This window comes from Equus asinus, chromosome 3 (assembly GCF_041296235.1).
Source record: "Equus asinus isolate D_3611 breed Donkey chromosome 3, EquAss-T2T_v2, whole genome shotgun sequence".
NCBI lineage: Eukaryota > Metazoa > Chordata > Mammalia > Perissodactyla > Equidae > Equus > Equus asinus.
The window spans coordinates 149674716-149699206 of record NC_091792.1 but is presented as its reverse complement, the minus strand read 5'-3'; the positions used below and the strand labels follow the sequence as shown (position 1 = coordinate 149699206).

At 47.1% G+C, this 24491-nt stretch overlaps 1 protein-coding gene across 1 annotated transcript in view; it reads right to left on the bottom strand.

The window, feature by feature from the left end:
* PROM1 (prominin 1) overlaps positions 1 to 22117 on the bottom strand; it is a 148293-nt gene extending 126176 nt beyond the window's left edge. The window contains exon 1 of the mRNA XM_070506186.1: positions 21715 to 22117. The gene's annotated coding sequence lies outside the window, so the exon portion shown is untranslated. The remainder of the gene's footprint in view (positions 1 to 21714) is intronic.
* Between the last annotated feature and the right edge of the window lie 2374 nt (positions 22118 to 24491).

The window sequence follows — 24491 nt, the reverse complement described above, 5'->3', positions numbered from 1 at the left end:
AAAGAAGAAAACTTTCTTTGAGGGAAAAATATCTGTAATTGTATAAAAGTATCTCCATCCAGCCCCTCTTTTTATACTTTCTTAGGTTTTTAAGTTTTTCCATTGTTCAAGTTTGTAGGTAATACATTTTGGTCACCAACTTTTGTGGAAAAAAGCATGAAAGTTTAAAAATGCATTAGGTTTTCCTCTGGAAGTATTTAGTATAGGAGTCGATGGAAATGCTTTAAAGGACAATTTTCGCTTTCTGATCAGTGCCGTGAAACAGCAGAGTGCGTTATTTGGAAGATGCTTCTCTCTCTCTCTCTCTTAAAAAATTTATTTATATTTTCAGAATTAATTATATTTTCATCAAAATAATACAACAGTCAAATAGTTGTAATGAAAGGCTTATAATGAAAACCAACACGCTCCTGCCTTCCTCCTCCACCCCTTAAGTCATTTAAAGTTGATTTTTGTGTCATGTAAACTAGAGCTTCAATTTCATTTTTTTCCATATGGCATTTTCCCAAGTCTATATTTTTAACAGTGGAAAGATGCTTTTTTTTTAATGGATTTTTTAAAAATTTGATTTAAACTGTTGTAAAGTTTTAGTTTTCAGAGACTAAGCTAAATTCAGTGAGCTAAATTTGCCCTGAGATACCACTCCAGGGCAACCCTCTTATTTTTCTATTCTTAGCTTCAATGGAGGTTTTAAAAATATAAATTTTAAACTGTGGCTTCCGCTGACGAGCCCAATGTGATAGCTACTGGACTCGGTAATTTTTCTGATTTCCTAGAATAAATGTAATTGGCATGCAAATACTTACAATCAGCTGTTATTGCTGCTGTAAATGCCTCTCTTGACTTCACACCCTGGGTGAGCTACACTAGCAGTTCTGGCCTCCAGAAAAATGTTAATTAGACATCACCCGTTTATGGGACCTCATTGTAGCAAATTGTTTTGATTCACCTGGGGCAGGTGTCTGCAGAGTTCAGCGTCTCCTCACACAAAAAAGAAGACAATATGGATCATTCTCATCCTTGTGGATAAAGGACACACGTTTTATTTACCTTTGGGTGTGTTAGTATCAGCTTTACACATCCATGCCTGTTTATATCCAGCTATGTCATCATCTAGAATTCCATACTGAATTTATAGGAATAAAAATAATTTAATTGAATATAAACCATTTAACTGAATATAAGCTATTTTATCTTTAAATATATGTCTGACTTTAAACACTGGTTCTGCCTCCTACTAGCTGTGTGATCCTGGGAAGCTCACATAACTTCTCTGACCCTCATTCGTAAAACACGGTTGGTAATATGCATCCTGCAAGATTTCTGCTTTTTTAAAAATAAGGGGTTTGGGAAACAACGTGATGGCGTTATTAGCAGCGTGTAGCACACAGCGCACAGTTAAATTCATTTCCTTTTCCCCAGCCAATTCTCAGAATAATGTCAGTTTTATTCAATCAAGAAAGCATTAATTGAGCACTAATTATACGCAAAGTCCTAGATTTACCAAGCCTCCATTCGTGCCTGTAAGCACCTCACCATCTTCTAGGGAGGGAAGAGCCCTGTTACGTCCTGATTACCCAAGACTGTGAAAACTGCTTTAGCTGAAGTAGAAAGAAAGCACTCTGGGTTCGAAGGGAAAGGAATATTAGTTTCACCTGGTACAAAAAGGTTTTTACAGAAAGGTTTAATAGCCTCAAGCTGACCCTTGAAGAATGAATAGTTTGGGCCTGGAAGAGGAGCAAGATTTTGGAAAGCAGAGAATGAGGAAAATACACTGTACGAGGTGAAAGCACGAGCGAGGGCAAGACAGTGAAGGCGCGTGGTGGAGAACTGCAGAGGCTGGTCAGCTCCGGGGAAACAGCTACGGAACAGAGAGAGGGAGGCCGCGTGGACAGGGCCGGGTAGAAACAACTGCAGCTCGTCCACATTGGCTCTGCCACCTTCCCACCCCCTTAGCCAGCCCGATACTCCATAGAGGCCGGTCTGGGGACTCTAGTACCAGCGCAGTTGACATCTATCGCCTTTAATCATTTACACAACGAATACTATTGAGTATCCGCCATGTGCCAGGCCCTTGGGAGTCAGTCGTGATCAAAACACTGCTCCTGCCTTCATGGGGCTTACATGCTTTGGGGACCATAATCAGATAAACAAACAAACGTCCTGTAGAATATAACTGTGGGGTGCTAGTGCTGTGAAGTCAGAGAAAGAGCAGGGGATAGACAGGACACCATATTTTCCAGGGGCAGTCAGAGACACCTCTGAGGTGACTCTTGGGCAGAGACCTGAACGAAGTGACTAGCTGTGGGAGGAGGGTGCCAGGGAGAGGTATGGCAGGTGTGAAGGCCCTGACACAGGCCGCTTCCTGTGCTCACAGGACAGCAAAGAGCCTGGGTGGTCCCAGTGCTGTACTAGGAAATGAGGTCAAAGGGTTTGAAGACACAGATGAAGATTTCTAAACCCTAAACTCTGTAAGCCCCTTGCCGGTCCTGCTCTGACCCTCCAACCTTGGTGTTCCTGGACTGGACTCGGGCTGTCCAGGACAGGTTCTCTTGGCCCTGTGTTCTTCCAGGACACCTTCTGCTCTTTCAGGAACCCCCAACCCAGACGCAGCCCCAACCCAGAGGCAGCCCACAATCCTGGACACCAGTCTTTGGGCAGGAAACCCATGGAGAAGGAATTTGGTCATTTGGGTGCTGTGCCTGCCCCATGGGTGTCCTCAATTCTCACCTTGATTCTCCATGGTTGGCAGCATGGTTGCCTCCATGGAAGGCAGGTAGGGACATTCTCCTCCATGGGAGGGCCGTGGCAGTCTTGCCTCTGAGGCTCTGCTTTCCCTCGGGGTCTCCCTGGTGTCATCACACCCCTGGCGTCACAAGGCCCTGCCTGTCCTTCACCTCTCTGACCTGACTCTGAACACAGGCCCCAGACCAGCTGAGATGGGCTGGACTGTTTAGCAAGGTTTTATAGGGGGTCTTGGAAGCACCAAAGGGACATAAACAGAATAACTGACAACTGCCACTGACATGACTGCTCTCAGAACTCTCAAGGCTGCCCACGGCTGTCCCCTGCCTGGCTCAGCCTCCACCTGGGCGGAGGCCACCACCCCACAGCACCGGGCACCCGTCCGCCATGCCTTCAGGGTTCAGGTCCCCAAAGAGGGGCCCACAGAGAGGAAGGTGGCAAGTCCTCACCATTTTAAGGCCCGCCTTCCAAGCTACTTCCTATCCCAGCATCCTCTTCTTCCTACCTGACTGATGTCAGGAATGTCCACTCTCATCTGGGGCACCCAGCCCAGCCCCCTGGAGTCTGGAGCCCCAGCTTAGTCATATCAGAGTGCTGTCCTCTCAGTGTCATTCAGAGGTCACAGGTCTCCTGTGGGAGGGTCCCTTACAGCCCCTGTGGTGCCCCTGGACTTGGTCTGCCCCTGCCCTGAGCTGCTTTGGGCAGGAACTCCCTCCTGGTTTGGCCCCTCGAAGCTCATCTCTGCTCACCGGCCCCAGCATGGGGGAGCCGGGAGCCTGGCAAGGCTGGCGTCTGGCCCCATAGCCTGCCTGCACTGCTGCTCTCTCTCAGGGCAGAAGCTGGGTCTTTGGCTCAAGGGGCACGGTAGGCTCATTGGGGATGTCGTGAAGACCTACTAGTCTCAGAGTAGAGACGTGGCTCTTTTTACCCATCATTCCTTGGATTGAGGAACTCTCTCCCTGTTTACAAGATACGAAAGCAAATGGAGCAGAGCAGTTGTCCATATTGAACCAGGACACAAAGGGAGCGGAGCCTGGATGAGCTGCCAGGAAGACAGGGACCGAGAGAGGACGTGCCGCACAACAGGGGTGTATATGCTGATATTGAATATATGTAAACTTGCTAGATTTGATTCAATAACATACTATACTCCAGAAGCAAAGCATGCAATTCGTTTTCTTGACTCCCAAGGTGAAGAGGCTTGGCAAAGTGCCATTGCTGAGGAATAGAGGTGGGAGATTGGATGCAGATTGGCCTGACCCCAGGCCTGAGATTTTGGTTGCCACACTAGATGGCTTGTTATGCAAAAAGGCCTGAAGCCTGAGGACACGGAAACAAGGTCTGGAAGAATTCACCGAAGCAGGTTTCTGGGCCATTGTGACATTTTATGCTGAGCTTGTGGCCCATGTCCATCATGGAGTGTACAGTGGCATCAGCGGCATGTGGCAGGGAACCACCCAACAACAGTCTGCCTAGAGTTGTTTCTACTGCCCTGGCAAGACAAAGATAATAGAAAGGCCCCAAGAGGAAGGCTCCTTCTGCCTCCAGGAGGGGAAAGAGGGTACACTTATGAACGCTTCCTCGGCCCTGATCCCCTATCATCATCGCAGCCACCCTGTTATGGGTTGAATTGTGTCCCCCCAAAATTCCAATTGAAGTCCTTACCCCTAGTACCTGGCTCACAACGTGCCCTCACTTGGAGATAGGGTCTTCACAGAGGTAATTAGTTAAGATGAGCTCGTTAGGGTGGGTTCTAATCCAGTATGACTGGTGTTCTTAAAGAAAGAGGACATTTGGGTACAAAAACACACGCAGAGGGAAGACCATGTGAAGAGACACAGGGAGAAGGCGGCCATCTACAAGCCAAGGAGAGAGGCCCTCACGGCCGTCAGGTGGAACCAACCCTCACAACACCTTGGTTTTGGACCTCCAGCTTCCAGAACTGTGGGACCATAAATTTCTGTTCGCTAAGCCACCAGTCTGTGTACTTTGTTACAGCAGCCCTAGCAAACTAATCCACACCCCACAAGAGCAGAGTTATTATCTTTATTTTACAGACGAGGAAAATGAGGCTCAGAGAGGTTGCGTGTCCCCCTCAAGGGTCCTCACATGCAGTAAGAGGCAGACATTTTGGTTTCCAAGCCTCTTCCTGTGGCACCGAGCTGCCTCTCTCAGGCCAGGGTGCGGTTCAGGAGCTCCGGGGTTTCCCCATACCCGGAACAAGCTGCACCCTCGTGCTGTAAGCAGACAAGGCTCCATCTGTACTATGATCGCTCGCCGCCCTTCTGTGGTGAGGTGGCAACAGCGGCAATTGTCTCCCGGGTGCTCAGATGGGACAGCCCACCTCCTGTTCCTCCTTCCCAGAAGGAAAGATCTGACTCCTGGCAGCCAGGAGGAAGAAAGACCCACGGCACATTTCCTTATTGACATTACAAAGCTGACAAAGCCTGCTAGGAGGCCCCCTGCTCTCTAAACCTGGGGAGCTTAACCTGGGAAAGTGAATAAGGTGGTTGCGGGAAATTTTCGAAAGAGAAAATAGTTTTTTGTAGTCTCTCTTTTTTTTTAGATTCTACATATGAGTGAAATCATGCAGTATTTGTCTTTCTCTGGCTGACTTATTTAACTTAGCATAATACAAAAAAAAAGCCCACAAGAAACGAACAAACAAAACGAAAACAAACTTGTAGACGCAGAGAAGAGATCAGTGGGGATGGGTGAGTGGGTGCGAGGGGTCAATTGTCCAGTGATGGATGGTAACTAGACTTGAGGCGCTGATCACTTTGTAATGTACACAGATGTCGAATTATAATGTTGCACACCTGAAACTTACATAATGTTATATACCAATTTTACCTCAATTAAGAAAAAGAAAGTGAAAATATGTGGCTCTGGGTGGCTATCCCCTTTCCCACACCGGTCTCATCACATCATGGCTCTGGGTTAACTGAGTCCGTCCGAGGGGCCTGCATCTGTTCATCCCAAGCTGTCCACCTCTTGGGGAGCAGGCGCTGCCCTTGAGGAAACCCAAGCGCAAGGCAGCAGAGAAACTAGCCCAAAGTCAGCCAGCTATTTAATGGGAGAGCTGAGATGCAAACAAACCTTTTGTTGTCTCTCCATAGATTTCATTTGGAGACTGTTCCTGAGTGTTCACCGCATGAGGGCAGAAGGGGAAGGACGGAAACATGGGCCAGGCTTTCTAGCCTGTCTGGAGTCAGCCTCTGAGCTCTCTTGTTAGGGGCTGCCTCACCAACTTGGCATCCCAAGTGTTCTGGGAATCAAGAATTGGGATGGGCTGGCAACGGAGGCTTGGAGGCCCCAGTCAGGTCCGACATGACCACCATGCCGGTTTTGTGGAACAGACTTCTCCTGAGAGGCAGCAGAGCAGGGAGAAAATTCCAGGTCATAAGGTCACTTGGGGCTTCTAGAGTCTACCGTCTCATTTCCATCTCGTTAATCTGGTGAGATCAGCTTTCCAGTTTTGTGCTCGGGGAGATTCAGGGGGTCAGATCCTAAGGAAGGAATGGGTTTAAGGGGAAAATGACTCACCTTGAAGGTCCACATCACAGGTAAAGAACAACGGTTAAGTCCAGAAAAGGGGGCAGCGTTCACTCACCTGCCACACTCCCGGGGCTATGCCAGGAGGAACCAGGACGGCGCTGAGGAGCAGAGCAAACTAGGGGGACAAGCTAGCCATCCAGAAAAGGCTCTCAAGTCTCCAAAGACGTGATAAATGCCTCCTGCCCTCCTCCTTGGGGGCAGCGGGCCACAATAGGGGGCTGGCCTGTCCCCAAGGGCCAAGCAAAGCTTCAGGAGGAGGAGTTCTCAAATGAAGTTCCTCCCTGGGGAGAAGGGAGGCTCATTGCAAGAGACGGAGGCTTTGGATAGGAATAAGCTACTGGGACAATCCCACTCTCCTTGTGTTTTTTTTAAAATTGAGGTTAAATTCACATAACATAAAATTCACGATTTTAAAGTGAACAATTCACTGGCATTTAGTGCTTTCACAGTGTTGCACAAAAACCACCTCTCCCTAGTTCTAAAGTATCTTCAGCCCCCTAAAGAAAGCCCTGTTCTCATTAAACAACTGCTCCCCACTCTCCGCTCCCAGGCTTGGCAACCCCTAGTCTGCGTCTGTCTCTGTGAGTTGCCTGTTCTGGATGTTTTATATAAGGATTTTAACAGCCTGCAGAGCATCAGGCTGACAAGGGCTGAACTGTGGTTTTCAGGGTTTTTTTTTTTATTATTATTGCAGTAACATTGGTTTATAACATTATAGAAATTTCAGGTGTACATCATTATATTTTGATTCCTGTGTAGATGACATCATGTCCTCCACCCAGTGATTTTCATTTTGATATAGTTTAATCTTCGTTGAGATTTTCTTGGGTATGATAATGAAAGTTACACATTTCGTGATAGAAAATCTGGAAATTGAGAAAAACCCAAAGAAGAAACTTGAAATTGCTCCTAGTCTTATTCCTCAGAATAATGATCTTAAAATTTTGGAGACAAACCTTCCATGTTTTCCCCCATGCAAATGTTAATGAGCATCTGGGCTGGCTGTGTGCCTTGGGCTAGTTTCTTTCTTTTTTTTTTTTAAAGATTTTATTTTTTCCTTTTTCTCCCCAAAGCCCCCCGGTACATAGTTGTATATTCTTAGTTGTGGGTCCTTCTAGTTGTGGCATGTGGGACACCGCCTCAGCGTGGCCTGACGAGCAGTGCCATGTCCATGCCCAGGATTCGAACTGACGAAACACTGGGCCGCCTGCAGAGGAGCACGCGAACTTAACCACTCGGCCACGGGGCTGGCCCCCTGGGCTGGTTTCTTAACTTCTCTGTGTCTCCTTTCCTCACCTGTAAAATGGAGGTGACAATGGTACCTGCTTCATTGGTTTATGGAGAGGATACAGTGAGTGAATCATATATGTGAAGCACTGAAAATGGGCTGAGCCACAGAAGAAATGTTCAGTCAACGCATATATCAGCTGTTATTATATTTGTCCCACAACTCAATGACGTGGGGATTATTATATCTGCAGAGGAAGAAACCAAAGGTCAGGGAGGTCGAGTAACTTGCCAAAGGGTAAAAGGAAGCAAACATTCCTTTTTGAGTACCTGTTTGTGCTAGGTCATTATCATTGCCCCATTTACAGAGAAGGAAACTGAGGCGCTTAGAGGTTAGGTGTGTTGAAGTTCACACAGCTAGCTAGGGGCAGAGCTGGTCGTCATGGCAGGCCGTGTTTGTCCCTCCGTCCTGCCCCATTGCCTCCTCCCGTGGAACAGAGACACCTAATCCGGGATTCAGTATTACACGGCAGGGACTCTCACCTCTAGGTGGTTCCAAGCATCTGATTCTGCCTTCCTGGTTTCCCAGGGCTGCTGGTTGCTTCCTCCCGGGCTTCTGGCTCTGGGCATCTCTTGGCTGTAGCTGAGCCGCTCAGGCAGCGCTTCCACAAAGCAGAACAGAGCAAACTGTCTGTAGAAGCAGGCTTGCCGGTCCCTGGGTTTCTGCTGCCGGAGCTGCTCGGGGACTGTACAGGACCAGCAGGCGACACCCTGCCAGGATACGCTGTCTGCTGTCACCTCTGTGCCAGACATGGGGCCTACTCCTTACAGACGCCGTCTCACTTCATCTCCCAGTTCTGCTCTGAAGAAGGGTAAGCCTCTGAAATAAGGGGCAACATCCCAGGCCTGGTAAAGCAAGTAAGATGTCTTGGGCCTGGCTTCTCATCCAGCGGCGCCACTAGTACACAGTGGTCAGTGTTTGATCCTGTTACCAAAACAATTCCATGGGCCTATAGAGCTTTCTCTGGGATTCCACAGGAGGGCTGCGAGGCTGCAGCTTTTTCCCAGGATGCTAATTAAAAACAGAATCCGACCAATACAGCATCATAAATAATTCAACTTGGAGGACCACAGGGACCCAGGGTTCATGCTGCTGCTCAAATCCCTCCAGAGCATGCTTGTTCTCGCAGTTCTCAGTCTTTCTGGAGATTTCCCAGAGATGAGAGTACTTCCCACAGGAGCTGCTCACCAGTCATTGGGAAACCTGGACTAGAGGTCCTGGCAGCCCGTGGGACATGGGGATGCCCACTGACCGAGCCCCAGCTAGGGAGTGCCGCCCTCCCGACCTGTAGATGAGTCTGGGTAGCTTGTCGAAGGGGTTTGAGTCTGGAAGCAGGATGTCCCTCCTCTCAATGAAGTCCCCAAGTGTCCTCCAGCTTGGGGCTTGGCCTGGACTCAGGCAGGCCTTATGGCTTCTGAGATCCCAGAGTGTCTGCCAGTGAACCCTGTGACACCAGGTTCCCATTGTCACTACATATCTCTGGCAGAAAGAAGCCCAGTGGCCTAGCTGGCATGGCCGGTGGGCTGCAGGCCCCAGCTTCCCCCTCAGCTGAACCTGATGGGCTGAAATCACCTTGCCTCTGGATCATGAGTCTTGAGAAGTTGTGGAGAGAGGTGTCAGAGAACCACCTTAACACTGTTCTGCATTCTCCACCATCATCATCTTCACCATCCTCCCAGGTAAAATTTGTCCAGCACCATCCTGTGCCTGGTACTCCCCTGAGCACTTTCTGAGCAATAGAGCATGTCAATCTCCACACGCTCACGAGGGATGCACTCTTATGGTCCCATCCCACGGAGACCACCTGGGGTTCACAGAGGTTACATGGGCTGTCCAAGGTCACGCAGGCTTGGTCAGTGGTAGGGCCGGGATCAAGTTCAGGCGGGCTGATTCCAGAGCCCACAGTCCTGACCAAGGCCAAGGACTGCTCAGATCTATCCATCATGCGATGGTTTATGGGATTAATACTTTGTGGTAGGAAGAAGAAATAAGAGGGCACAGAGGAGGTGACAAGGATGTTTAGTTCCAAAACAAAAGCCACATCAATTGAAAAGGAGAAAGCAAAAGATTCAGAGCAGATGGCAGCAGAATCTGTGGGCGACCCTGGCGTCAGCCAGGCCTCAGCCCACATGAGCTCCTTAACTGTGGACAGGTCGAGGGGTGACTTGATACGCACGTTCAACACACTCTCCTGGGTGTCCTCTGCCTCACCTCACCTCGGACTAGATATAGAGTAGACCCTTGAGTCCATGGACCCAACAATTCATGTGTTAACTCGCTGTTTTTTCTGAGGTAAGAATTTGAGTTATAGATGGTCCTGAGAGAAATTGCCTCCCAATCAAAATAGTTTTATGTCACAGTGAATGAATATTGTGACTCCTGCCTTTTCAGACGTGTGTCTGGTTCTTCTTTCTGTCCCTGCTTCCCGTGTATCTTTCCCTGTTTTCAAAGTGCATATTTGAATCTCTTTTCAGATGTATATTTTAGCTGTTTACTATTATTCCTCCTGTTTTCAATGTATACTCACAGCATTTGTCCAAGATGAGTGAAAAGTTTATTTACTTCTAAGTACCACGCTTGAGGCATCCCAAAATGCAAAACAACAAAAAGCTTTCTGGAAAGGTGTGTGTGTGGGTGGGGGGAGGGTAGTTAGAATCTCGAGTTCTACCAGTGTGTAAACAAAACCTATAAAACTATGGGAAGTAGTCACTTGGCTTCTGGCTGCTGGCTGAAGTCCTTACCTCTCCTTTACACAGAGTTTTTACAAGACCACTAAAGTCTTACTTCAAAACCTTCTGCATCTGCGATCTTATTTCCACAACAACTCCCTGAGGCTGTTGCATGAATCATTGACTAGTGAGCGAGCCAAACTATCTGCCCAGCACCCACGTTTCACCTTAGGTTTACTCCTCATCATACCTGTCATCACTGATGTGAAATACACTTGGTACATTTTTTGGGGGAATTTACATGCTACAGTGGTGTTCATGAATTTAGAAGTTACAAATGCTTTGGAACCTATCCCTTGAGAACGTCAGGCACCCACTAGATGATGAGATGTCTGAGTGTGTGTATAACTCTTATGCTGTGCTGCACTGATAAAGGAACACTGTTGGCGTAGTATGCGTGGCCTTGACACCGGGGAAGGCTTGGGACATCCACACCAGACAGACCTATGGGGCATGTTTCAGGTGGTCTCTGCCCACCCAACCTCTTTGTTTAGCTTTTTTGAGCTAACAAAATACTCACTTGACACACCTCAAAAAATCTCCATCACCCACAACCCAACAATGAGGATCCCAAGATATGGGAGAAAGTTCTCAGTACTGGGACTTTACTTCAATTGAGGGATCAGAGTGACAAAGCGACACAATTGCTCCATACTCTAGACTGCACTCCTATTATATGTGTGGCAGACCCTCCTGGTGGAATTCTACAGCTATCACTACCCTCTTCCCTTGTTGGCAAAACCCTGACCAGGTCTTGGTATTCACTCTCCCAGGTGCTCAGGGGAGCTGGCCCCTCTGCAGCCACAGGCAATGAATGTGGCTTAGTCTAAGCCAGTCATGGTCACTTCATTCCCTGTGTCCATATTCGCTTAGGCACAGGCATGGGATGCAACTCTAGCTTCTGAGGAGAAAGGAGAGGTCCTTTGGGCATTTGGGGGAAGGATTTCCTCCCAGATGAAAAGGATATGTGAGAAGAAGTTGCCCCTCCTGTTCTTGGTCACAGTTCTATGAAGATACGCTGTTGGAGGCTAAGGCGGCTATCTTGCAACCATGAGATAAACTGAAGACAAAAGCCAGTGAACCAAGCAGCAGAGTAGAAAACCCTTGATTAAATGAAATTAAACAATCTCCTCCCAGCTACCTTTGTGCTACTTGTTATATGAGATTACAAAACCTTTGTTGCTGAAGCCATTGATGCAGGAGGATCACTCAGGGAGCTTGTTGTAACACAGAGACTCTGACTCAGTGGAGCTGGAGTGAGGCCCATGAATTTGCATTTCCAACAAACTCCCAGATGATACTGATGCTGATGCTGGTCCAGGCACCACACTTTGAGTCGCCATGGCTTAAACTAATTTTAGTTGCATGTTCTATTTCTTGCAACCCAAAGCATCCTAGCTGATAAGTGTTTTTGGCGGGTATGTGACAATGAATAAGTTTGCTTCATACTTACAAAACTCTGATGCAATATTAGTTCATTTTCTCCTCACAACAGGCCTGGAAGTAGCTTATATTACAGAAGAGGAAACTGCAACTTAGAAAATTACATTTGCCAGAACCCTTTTGTTTGCAAGCGACAGAAGCCTGGCTCCAAAGCAGTTTAAGCACAAAAGGGACGTTGTTGACTTAGGTATCTAGGAAGAATAGGGGCAAACCCTGGCACAGCTGAATCCAGTGACTCAAATTATGTTGCCAGAACTTTGTTCATTTTGTTCTTCCTGACTACTGACCACTAGCAACGCAAGGCACCCACCCCATCACACAGGATGAGGACTCCAGAGAAGAGGATGTCTCTCATCCAGTGTCCACTTGAGAAACCCCCTGAACCACATGAAGAGGGGAAGAATGGAAACTGTGAGAACCGTTAGGAAGAGACCACAATAACCAGATATGAGACCACATGGCTCACGTCAGGGTGGGAGGTGTGGAGGTTGTGAAAAACAGTTAGATGTGTTTAAATTTGGATACATTTGTAAGATTTTCACTTAAACATATTTGAAAGTCAGAAAAGAATAACTATCAGAATTCTTGTTTCAGGGCTGGATCCTAAATGTGATCCCTATGTTTGTAGCTTTTGTTTGACCCTACAGCTAATTAAGTGGGTGATTTGGGCTTGGTCCAACTGTGGGTATTTAAAGGAAGGGTTTCTCATAGATGGCAGAACTTGGGAATACTTGATAAATGCTAGGGGTTCACGGAAGTTTGATTTTGGTCTGAGTGTTTGTCTATGTATGTGATTGGATTTGGCTTTGACCATTGGGAAGCCAAATAGCCAAATGCCTACCTCATTGTCATATTTGGCATCTCTGAGCTGACATAAAGATTTCTTTTATGCTTCTACTCCAGGAAAAGGCTGAAGTTTGTGTGCATACAATGAAAACTGAGAAGAACTAGAAATTCAGGTGTCATTTTGTTCTCTTGAAAGCCAATTACATTGGTCCATTGCCACAATTCTAAGGCCAAAATTTAAGGGCAAATTTTTCTCAAAGGACAATGGAAAGCAGTAAATACACACAAAAATATGGGAAATAAAAAATGCAAGAAAGAGCAACAAGCTTAAGGACACTTTTGCAAATAATAAGGAAGCATCTTCTTTCTTCCTTTCCAATCTGTACACCTTTTATTTCTTTTTCTTGTCATACTGCACTAGCTAGAACTTCTGGTACAAGGTTGAATAGGAGTGGTGAGAGAAGACCTCTTTGCCTTGTTTCCAGTCTTAGGGGGAACTGTTCAGTTTCTCAACCTTAAGTATGATGCTAGATGTAAGTTTTTTTGCATATTCCTCTTATTACATTAAGGAAGCTCCCTTCTATTCCTAGATTTTTGAGAGTTTTCATTATGATATAATTCTTATTTGTTCTGTTAAAAATTACACTGTTTGATTTATGAATATTGAATCAGGTTTGCATTCCTGATTCCTGAAATCCTCCTTGGTTGTAATATATAATCTTTTTGTATATTGCTGGGTTTGATTTGCTAATATTTTGTTAAGGATTTTTGCATCTATATTCAGGAGAGATAATTGGTCCACAGTTTTAATTTCTTGTAATATCTTTATCTGGCTTTGGTATTAGAGGAACGCTGCCCTGTTACAATGAGTAGGGAAGTGTTCTCTCTTCTATTTTCTAAAGAAATTTTAGAGAATTGGTATTATTTATTCCTTAAATGCTTGGAAGAATTCACCAGTGAATGTCTAGTGCTTTCTTTATAAGGGCTTTAATTATCAGTTCAAATTTTTATTTAGTGTTTATAAGGCTATTGAGATTATCTATTGCTCCTATGTGAGTTTTAATAGTTTCTGTCTTTCGGGGCTGGCCCCGTGGCTGAGTGGTTAAGTTCGCGCGCTCCGCTGCAGGCGGCCCAGTGTTTCGTTAGTTCGAATCCTGGGCGCGGACATGGCACTGCTCATCAGACCACGCTGAGGCAGCGTCCCACATGCCACAACTAGAAGAACCCACAACGAAGAATACACAACTATGTACCGGGGGGCTTTGGGGAGAAAAAGGAAAAAATAAAATCTTTAAAAAAAAAAAAAAATAGTTTCTGTCTTTCAAGGAATTGGTCCATTTTATCTAAGTTATCAAATCTGTAAGGGAGTATATTCTTCAAGTGCTCAAAGCTTTAGTTTGTGAGATTGCTTCTGTGAAATTTCATCAGTATCATGAACCAAATTCTCAAGTTGATAAAGGTAAGGAGGTGACAAGTCTTTATCTTAATTGCTACTATCATTGTGAGGAAAGCCTGATGATATGTTGAAACATCACCACCAGCCACATGTATCCTGGCAGAGCAGGCCTAAGTATCTTCCTGTATCAACAGTGGAATGTGAGCATCTATCTAGTTTAACAAATGTGCAGGATAGCGATTTAGGAGGAAAACACCAGTTGGCGATGCTGATATATAGCTCCTACACTATAATTTCAAGCTTTAAAGTTTACTACTGAATTGTTTTAATGAAAAAAGTTGTAAAATTAATGATTTTGGATAAAATATCAGATTTACTTTTCATTGCTTAACTTATTCCATGATTGTAATATTCAGCTTTCACCTTGACTTTAACTAAAGACTGATATTACCATTTGACAACTTAGAATTGGCCAAATGCACATTCAGTTCCCCTCTTGAATGCATACACTTGAACAAACACACACTGGTACATTAAAGCATAAGTGTACACACACACACACACACACACACTTGCTATCCCAATGTCTCCAAGCCTCATCAGGCTGTAGTTGTGATCACATTGACAATAATCCCTTGGCTTGTAAGTAGTTCTTTTGTTTGCATTCCAGGCCTTTCTTGTCCCAAAGTGCATATTAGCTGAGTCAGAATGGATCTCAAATATCAGCTTCCAAACTATTTTCAGATCCTCAGTGCTCCCTCTGGACCTTAAGTCTTGAATCTGATTTATTTTGCCAAAATCCCACTTCTCATTTGAATTGTCTGGCATGGATTCCCCAGCACTTTTGGTGGCTGTATAAATTCAACCATCTCTCGGTTCATAGAAAGACAGGACAATCACAACTGGAGGTGGCCTGCAAAGTCTGGGACTCATTTCACAGCTATATTTTTCAGGCCTCAGGATTAGCTTTCCTGCATATGACTAACCAATAAATTGACAGTGGCTTAAACAAGACAGATGTTTATCTCTTTCTTGTGTAAACAGAGTCTGGAGGTGGCCTGCTCAGAGTAGAATGATGATTCCACTGCTGCTATGGCCTAGGCTCCTTCTATCTTTTCTCTTCCCCACCCTGATATACCCTCAGGGTCACCACCTGATCCAAGAAGGCTGTTGGAGCTCCAATATCTGACATCTGAATTGTAGGCCAGAACAAGGGACAATGGAGAAGCAAAAGGGTACACTCTTTCTCTTGCAGTGAGCCTTCCTGAAGGTTCTGCACAAGACTTCTGTTTGTTACTGTTATAGAGATGCTTGTTGTCCGCTAACACTAACTTGCTCAGAAATAGAACATCCCATCTTTAGCCGGGTTCATAACTGTGTGGAATGAAGACTGTCTCTTGTAGTTCAGATATTTAGCCACTGGAAAGGAGAAGAATATCATGTCCAACTTCTAGAAAGTGTTCTTATAGAAAGGGGACCATGTCCTTCTTCCTCTCTCCCTCCCCTACTGGCTGGAGTGCAGAAATGATTTATAGAGCTCAAAAGACATTTTGGACCATTGAGGGGGAAGCCATATACCAAGGATGTGAAGTAGAGAAGGAGCCTAGGTCCTTGATAATCATGGGGTGGCTATACCAGACCTGGTTTGCTTCCACACAGACTGTTTTGTGAGAGACACACAAACTTCTATCTTGATTTAGTCTTTGTTATTTTGACTATTGTTTTAGCAGCTGAACAAATATCGTAATTAATATACAGATGGTTACCAACTCCTGGACGGTGCATCTAAACTGGAAGTTTGGGGGTTGGAATTAGAAGGAGTCGTGCTTTCTCCGGGGCACTTAACAGAAGCTCCAGGGAGACTTTGCTAACTTTACATACCTTTCTACTCCAGCCCCTTGCCCTCATACAACACCTCCCCACCCCACCCAACCCTGTTGGAAATAATTATAGGAACAATGTTACTGATGGTCACGTATTAGATATGATAACAATGTAGAGGCAGGAAAGAAGGTGAGGCCAGTTAACCTAGAAGGCTGATGGTCCTATGGGCAGAATCAGGAGGGCAAGAGAGGGATGTAGATGTGGCCTGAGCTGATGGCATTAGCCTTGGACCTGCTGACGGACCCATGTGGTGATGCCCAGCAGCCAGTCAGAGCAGCCATCTTGGAAGCCTTTGAGACAAGTTCTTCTTGAAGGCTTGAGAGAAAGCTGGTGGATCTAGGGAGGAGAGCAGACACAGAAGGGAACTCATCCTAGGGGTACATCTGGAGTTGAAGGGCAGAGAGGAAGTAGAGAAAACACAACCAATAGAAGAGACAAAGCAGCAGCAGGTGGGGAAAGGGCAAACCAGGGCAGTGCAGGCCCACGAGGTCCAGGGAGGGAAGGAGAAGTACGGGGAGAAGCACCTAGAGTTCAAAGTCAAGTGGGACCAACAACAGCAGAGCAGGCCAGCGGGTCTGGGGTTTAGAAGCCTTTGGTGCCCGCAGAGGCTGTTGCTCAGGAGGGGGGTCTTACAAGGGGAACAGATGGTAGTTTCATTAAGTGGAAGTCAAAATAAATGCTAAAAAAACTAAGAGGCAGCTATGAAAATAACTTTGATGGATCAGGTCATTTGCTAGTAAAACAAAGTTTATAACCAGCCCTTGCATTTGCATGATGCTCCATGCCTTCCAGGCAGGACAGGCTACATAATTCACAGGGCCCAGTGCAAAATCAAAATGTGGATCGCTTGTTCAAAGATTATTAAAAACTTCAAAATACTGACAGCAGAGCATTAAAACTAGTGTGGGACGCTGCTGTGCGACTGCACAGTTTGCACGCCCAGAAAGCTGGCCTGCCTCCAAGCACTTTCCTTCTACTCTTTAATTTCAGAGAGGAATTTTCGAGATGGTCTGACCATCCAAGTCATTTGGTATGGATAGCTTTTTTGGCTGCTCAGTATCAGAACACTCCTCCTATTTGGGGGATGGAGGGGTTCACCATCGTATCAACCCAGGAAGCAAGCACGTGATCCAGGCTCAGCCAATCAGATGCTCCCTCCCAGGATTTTGAGTCTGGAGGGAGTGACATAAGATGCAGGATCCTTAGAGACACTTCCCTGTGGTGGTGGTACAACTGAGACGCTGGGGCATAAGTGAGAGTCCAAAAGGAGCAGCAGTGAGTGTCCAGTGGGAACCAGGGGCAGTCCCATCCCACCTTTCTTTGAGACCTGCTCTTGCATTCTCCACCACTGAGCCCTCCTTTGTGTTGTCCATTCTCCAACTGTAAGTTCAGGGGGTCCCCAAGACCATGCTCAGCTTCAGTAATTCACTAGAAGGACTCGCAGAACCCAGAAAGCTGTCATGCTCACATTTACGGTTTACTACAGTGAAAGCTCCCAGATTAAAATCAGCAACCAGAAGGGGAGCATAATGAAGGGTCCAGGAGAGGTCCAGGCGTGAGCTTTCTGTTGGCATCTCCCAGTGGAGTCATGGACAGCACTTTCTTGTCCCAACAACCATGTGTGACAATACACTCTGAGCTCCGGGTATTGCCAATGAAGGGCCCTCACCCAAGCCTTAGCATCCGGAGCTTTTATGGGGGTTGGTCATGTAGACACAGCTGCCTGCCTGCATGGCTGACTTTTGCCTCCAGCCCTACAGAGGCTGAGACAATACTGTGTGGCCCAGGGCCCCACCATAGATCACATTGTTAGCATAGACTATCTAGCAAAGCCCAAGAGTCCCCATGTAACAAAGACACTCCTAAAAGGGAGAACATTCCAAGGACTTAGAGGTTACCTCCCAGGAGCCAGAGGCAAAGGCCACACCTTTCTTTGGGCAAGGTTAATCCTTTACTGCACGCCAAGCCTCCTGAAGCTTTCCCATCCATTTCTCCAGGTGCCTCCAGCTGTTTCTTAGGAAGCCCTTCCCAAGTGTCTGGCTGTCTGGATCTTCTCGATGCCTTCTAAGATAGACACAGCAGATACTATGATTTCTATTTCCGCAATGAGTCAGCTGAGGCCCAGAGAGATATAGGAACTTCCCCAAAGTCACACAGGTTATTCTAGTGTTCCCATGTCCTGGGACCTAGCCCAATGTCTTTTTGGTTCCATCCAGCTGCCAGGGGCAGTCATCACTCCAACGGGCAGCAGCTGCCCAGGAAGAATCAGTCATTGGAAAGGTCAGAAGACTGAGGTCAGCTGAACTTCAGCTCAAATATTTGGGGATCTGAATTCTTTTAAAACCCATGTAAGCCTACTGAAATTAACCAAGGCTTGGCACCCGACAGTATTCTCAGAATACAGAGGCAGAGTTTGTGGGTAAATTTCTGTAGACCTTTACAAGTTTCCAAAAACAACCTCCCTTGTGTCTGTTGGGGAAGCGAGCCAGACTTCCTAGGAAACACGGCGATACCAGGGCCATCCCTGCATCCACTCAATGGAAAATAAGCCTTTAGCACTGAGGTGACTTCCCTAAGCCACTTGTCCCCCACCCTGACCTAGAGGAAAGTCTTCTGCAAAGCACAAGATTTGTCTCCTAGCCAAGGGACAATTCACCCCCAGCCCTATCGCCAGCTGCTCCCATCTGCCTTGGGGAGCCCTGGAAGAGAAACAATCACTATGGCAACCACAAGGCCCTGAGGGTGGGCAGAAGCAGACACACAGCAGCTGCTATGACTGGGCACGCAGCCTGTGCCCTGCTCTGGAGGGAGTCCTGGGGGCCCTCTGCCAGCTGAGGCCTCAGATCTGGGGCATGCAGGGTTGCCTAGAGAGAGCTGCTTGGAGAGAGTCTTCTTGATCTCTGCAGTGCTCCTGTTGGATCATGGACTCTCCAGAGACCTTGGAGATCATCTCTTCCAACTTAGGGAGACTGAAGCCAGGAGCGAGAACTGATGCTCAGCAGCAGAGCTGGGACTTAAACTCCATGGTCCTGACACCTCCTCCTCCTTCAGGAGTGACCGCTTGCTGCAAGGGGCTCTCCAGGATCTCCCAGAAAGGGGCTGAATACTGCTGCAGTGAACGGTGCATTCACTCAGCAAACATTTATTGAATGTCTGCTGCGTTCGCTTCCCAGGGCTACCATAACAAATCGCCACAAACTTGGTGACTTAAAACAACAGAAGTTGATTCTTGTACAGTTCTGGAAGCAAGAAGTCCAAAATGAAGATGTCGACAGAGCTGTGCTCCCTTCAAAGGCTCTAGAGGAGAATCTTTCCTTACTTCTTCCGGCTCCCGGTGGCTCACGGCATTCCTTGGCTTGTGGCTGCATCACTCCAAACTCTGCCTCCGTCTTCATGTGGCCTTCTTTTCTGTGTCTCCTCTCCTTCTCATCTCTTGTAAGGACACTTGCCGTTGTTATTAGGGCCCACTTTAATCCAGGGTGATCTCATCCCAAGATCCTTAACTTAACTATATCTGCAAAGACCTTTTCCCCAAATAAGTTCACACACACAGCTTCTAGTGGACATATCGTTTGGGGGCCACCATTCAACCCACTACACCTACCATGTGCCAGACTGTGCTCTAAACTCCGGATGCAGCAGGGAGCATGGTAGATAGGGCCCAGCTTGGAAGTTCATATTCCAGTGGGGGAGAGGTAAACAAACAAACTTTAATTTAATATACCTTCAGGTAGGGACACCTGCTCTGAAGAACACTTAGAAAGGGCAAAGGGGCAGAGACCGTCTGGGTGGGGGTGTTCTCTTAAAGACAAGGAATTAGAAAAGACCTCTTGGAGGATGCAATTGAATGAGAGGGGGTCATGGTCGCTCACATCACTCACACAGGCACAAATTTCCATCTATCCAAGTTCGGGGGTCTGGGAGGCAACAGCATAGCTCCTTGGAAAGAGTAGAAACTGGGTAGCTTGTCTTTTATAAAGCATGCTTTGAAGGAGTACAGTGTTTTGGCTGCAAAGGTAGCATGAAGGAAAATGGTAGAACATTGGAACCTCAGTGGCTGGAATGCAGACTTTCGAGGCCACCGTCACTGAGTCCTCACTGTGAACCCATCACTGTGTCCATCTTCCAGGATGCTAAAGGAGACTTGTCTTGTCTGGTCAGATGTCCTGAGTCCCCCAAACCAAAGACAATGGGTTCCCACACATTCTGAAAGGAGGTGATAAACACTTTCCCACAGGAATGCGCAAATCTGTAAAAACCTGTGAGCCTGGCTCACTGCCCCCTCCTCAATGAGAGAAGATGAGAAATTCAGAGGAGACTGATCAAGGCTAGCCATTAAGGCAAATTCACAGATGTGGAGAATGTTATGGTGTTTCTCCTCCTCTTCTGAGGAGAAAGAGAAAAAGGAGAACTCTCCATCCAAATGAGGGGAGGGAGCAGAGGAGAAACCCTAGAGAGGAGAAACCCTAGAGAGGAGAGGGGCGTAAGCAGGCCAGTCTGGCATCTGACTCGGCGCTGGATGCCTCCCCAGCTGCTGAAGGGCCGGCAGGGTCACTGCAAGACCAGAGCAGAGTGAGGTGATAACACTGCCTAAGGGCTTGGCCTCCTGAACTTTGGAGGCCACGGCAAGTGGCGCACCCTTTCCTGGAGCCATCCCAGATGCACAGTGAGGAGTGACGACAGCAAGGGAAGCAGCCTGTCCTCCAGAGGCTCATCAGGCCAAGGGCGGGTGAGTTTTCTTGTGAGCCAGGGGAAGCCAAGGAAGGAAACAGACCAGAGCCACCCTTGGAAAAACTCTGCCCAAGAGGGCTGATTGCTGGGCAAGGGGATCCCCAGGGTGAACTCCTAGGGAAGGAGACAAAGAGGTGAGGAGACGCTGTGGGAGGTCAGACAGAGATTGCATCTCCCAAGCTGGGAGGCCCCACGTGGTGGCAAAGTGCGAGTGAAGTGAGTGGGATACATCTCAAGAACACACAAAAGCACCCTATGAAACAGAGAGAAGAAAGACGGCTGTGATGGGTGAATTGTGTCCCCCACAAAATATGCTGAAGTCCTAGCCCCCAGTACCTGTGAATGCGACCTTATTTGAGAATGGGGTCATGGCTAATGTAATTAGTTAAGGTGAGGTCATAGTGAAGTAGGGTGGACCCTCAATCCACTATGACTGGTGTCCTTATAAGAAGAGAGAAATTTGGACGCAGACACAGAGAGGAGAAGGCCATGTGAAGACAGAGGCAGAGACTGAAGTGATGCTGCCACAGATCAAGAACGCCTGGAGCCAACAGAAGCTGGAAGAAGCAAGGAAGGATTCTCCCCTAGAGACTTGAGAGAGAGCGTGGCTCTACCAAAACCTTGATTTTGGATTTCTAGCTTCCAGACCTGTGAAAGAATAAATTTCTGTTGATTTAAGCCATCAAGTTTGTGGTACATTGTTATGGCAGCCCCAGGAAATTAACAGAAGGACCCACCTTTGGGCATCACTACATAGCAATGGGTAGATATTCCAACAGGAGCCCAACAGGACTGTCTTGTTGTCACATCTTCTCCCCCTGTGTCTACCCTACTCCTCCAACTCCAGAGGAACCAGACACAGCAAAGCATATGAGGGAGAGAGGAGGAAAAATGTGAGCTGAAGGACATGCCATGCCCCCACTCCCACTGCTGTCCTGCCTGAGCTGGGGGAAGGGCCACTGCTTTGAATGGGATGTGAGATGAAAAAAATGGAAAACAAAGTTTTGGCTTAGATAGGACTGGAACATTTTTTACTACCTGAAAATGACCAGAACAAGCTATGGGATCCACCCATGATGTGGGAAGTCGCCTCAAGGAGCCAAGACTGGAAAAGAATCCACAGGAAACATACAGGTAGAAATATTCAAACTTACCTTTAAGCCTTAGCGGGAGCCAGAGTGCCTCTCTGAAGACGTGGGAGGCAGCAGGAAGTTATCCCGGATTCCCCACCATCCCTTGGGCTTTTCCATAAACAGAAAGAACATTCATCTCGGCTTCACGGAAGTCTTGGATTCCTCCTCTCCAGGGCCTGAAACCCAACCTGGAGCCCTGGTCACTGCAGGGAAATGATCCAGCCTCCAAGGAATTTTAGAACACTTGTTCAGGCAACAACTTAACTCGGAGGCAGGCCAACAAAGGTCACATAATGGCCAGGGCACATTCTGTGGTTGGGGAAATGCTTTCAGAGAGAGGAAAACCTTTGGGCCTTTGGCAGATTGTGATAGAACTGCCAGTGTCAATAGAGCGGGGCTTCCTGCTTGAAGGCTTGAGTGCTCTGGCAGACCTTGTGGGTTTTTGTTCCCGCCCAGCTGTGCAGTTTGGGGTAAGTGGCTTCACTATCAGGGTTAACTGCAGGAAACAAAAACCCTCCAGTGGTTTCTGACAAAAAGAGAATTAGTACAGGAAATTCGGTGCTTACAAAGTTATATGAAGCAGGGGACTCTAGACTGGGTCTCCAGAAGTGTTTAAAGAGTAGCTGGGATTTGTTTTAATCAGGTATGGTAAGACATGCACACATGCAAATGACTGTCATGAAGCAAGAAGTGTGTTATCCTCACAGATCCCTAGAAACAGGAGGCACAGCGCACTGTGCAAAGCCACATGGGGAAGAGCCAGGGTAAGTCAGGAGGCAGCGGGAACAATGGGGATCATGGGCAAGAGCATTTATCAGGGTTTTCACAGGAAACAATTTACTGCAGGGTAGGCAGGCATGGGATTGGCTACTGTGAATAATTTCAGTGGGCTCTTGGATGAGCGGCTGTCCCTAGGTGTCTGGTACCTGGCCCTGGGTGATTAGGGCAGGCGGATAGTGACCAGAGGGTGAGAGCCTAGAGAGGAGGTATGTGGGGGTGTGGGCTCTGGATTGGCTGGTTTGCATGAGAAAGACACATTTAGAGGCCAGCCATTTGCCCTCTCTAGGGATGAGCTGGCTCTGGGAGGGGCGGTCCCTCCAGGGCCAACAAGGCCAAAGGATGTCAAAACTTCAAAAATACAGAATAAAAAGACTTGAATAATATAAGAGCAATTTCCTCATTACTGGGAACTGACCAATTGGGTGAGGAACAGTGTCTGCAACATTTTGGAAGGCAAGGAAACAGGAGGCCACAAGGAAGCTACTAAGTGTAGTAGGGTGGAGATAGCGTGAATAAACTTTGAGCAGAGCTAAAGACGTTAAGTCCTCAGCTCATAGTGACTGCTACCATTCTGACTGCTGTTTTGAATTCTATAACTTGTACCACACAGACAATGATCACATCATTAGGTTTACACCTAAAAAGGAAAAGAAGTCCCTGTCATTTGATGATCCAACAATACAATGCTTCCAGGAGCCCAGTTCCGATCACACAAACACGTGGCAACACTGGACGCACCGAGTTAAACCGTGGCGTATTTGGGATAAGGGGCTAGTTCTGAGCCTCACCTTTTCATGAGGGCTCCGGTCTTGCTGAGGGGGATGGTACCTAGAAGGGAACTAGCAAAGCTCCAGCGCTGTCTCCAGCATCTTCCTGTAATATCCCAAGAGCTCTTCCATACGAGTAGTGTCTTTTGCTGCCCACCAGGTAAGGAGCAGAGTGAGGCAAGGCCCCCACCAGGGTGACAAGGAGGCAAACCCCAGTGCAGCCAGAGAGGGCCACCCCCGAGGGCATTGCCTGGAGTCGGGACACAAAACGAGGGGAGCTTTGGAGGGGCCAGGGCCTCAAAGGACAGCAGGGGAGCCATATGCTCATACAGGCCCACTTTGGCTCCTTCAACCCTGCTTACGCCACCCAATGTCCCTTACAGAAGCTGTGTTTCTAAGTGCTTTCACTTGTGGCAACCTCACCCAGAGGGGCTTTTGACTTTTATGGTTTGTTTCAATAACACGTCCCTCACAATTACACAAGTGATACACATTCATTGTGAAACAGAGAAATGCACACTTTGTAGAAGCAAGTCACCACACCCATGAGGATGACTATAATAAAAAGGACAGACAGTGACAGGCGGTGGTGAAGATGTGGGGAGATCAGACCCTCACACACGGCCAGCGTTTGGTGCTGCTACTTTGCAAAGTGGCTCCTTGAAAGGTCACACGTGGAGTTATGCTATGACCCAGCAATTCCACTCCTAGGGATATACCCAAGAGAGAAGAAAACGTCTGTCCACGCTAAGAGCTGGTACACGAATGCTCATAGCAGCATTATTCATAATAGCCAAAAAATGGTAGCAACCCAAATATTCATCAACTGATGAAGAGAGAAAGAAAATGTGGTCTATCCAACAATGAGCATTATTCAGCAATGAAGAGGAACGAAGTACTGATGCATGCCACAACATGGATGAACCTTGAAAATACCGTGCCAAGTGAAGAAGTCACAAAAGACCACATGCTGTACAATGCCATCTACAGACAGAAAGTAGATTAGTGGTTGCCTAAGGCTGGTGTGGATGGCATGGGGAGAGACTATTCATTGGTACAGGGTTTCTTTGGGGCTTACAAACACGTTCTCAAGTTGATTGTGGTAATGGTTGAATATACTAGAAATCGTTGAATGGTACACTTTAAATGGGTGAATTGTATAATATGTGAATTATATCTCCATAAATCTGTTATTTAAAAAAATCATGGAAGTGAGGCCAGCCCCGTGGCTGAGTGGTTAAGTTCGCCTGC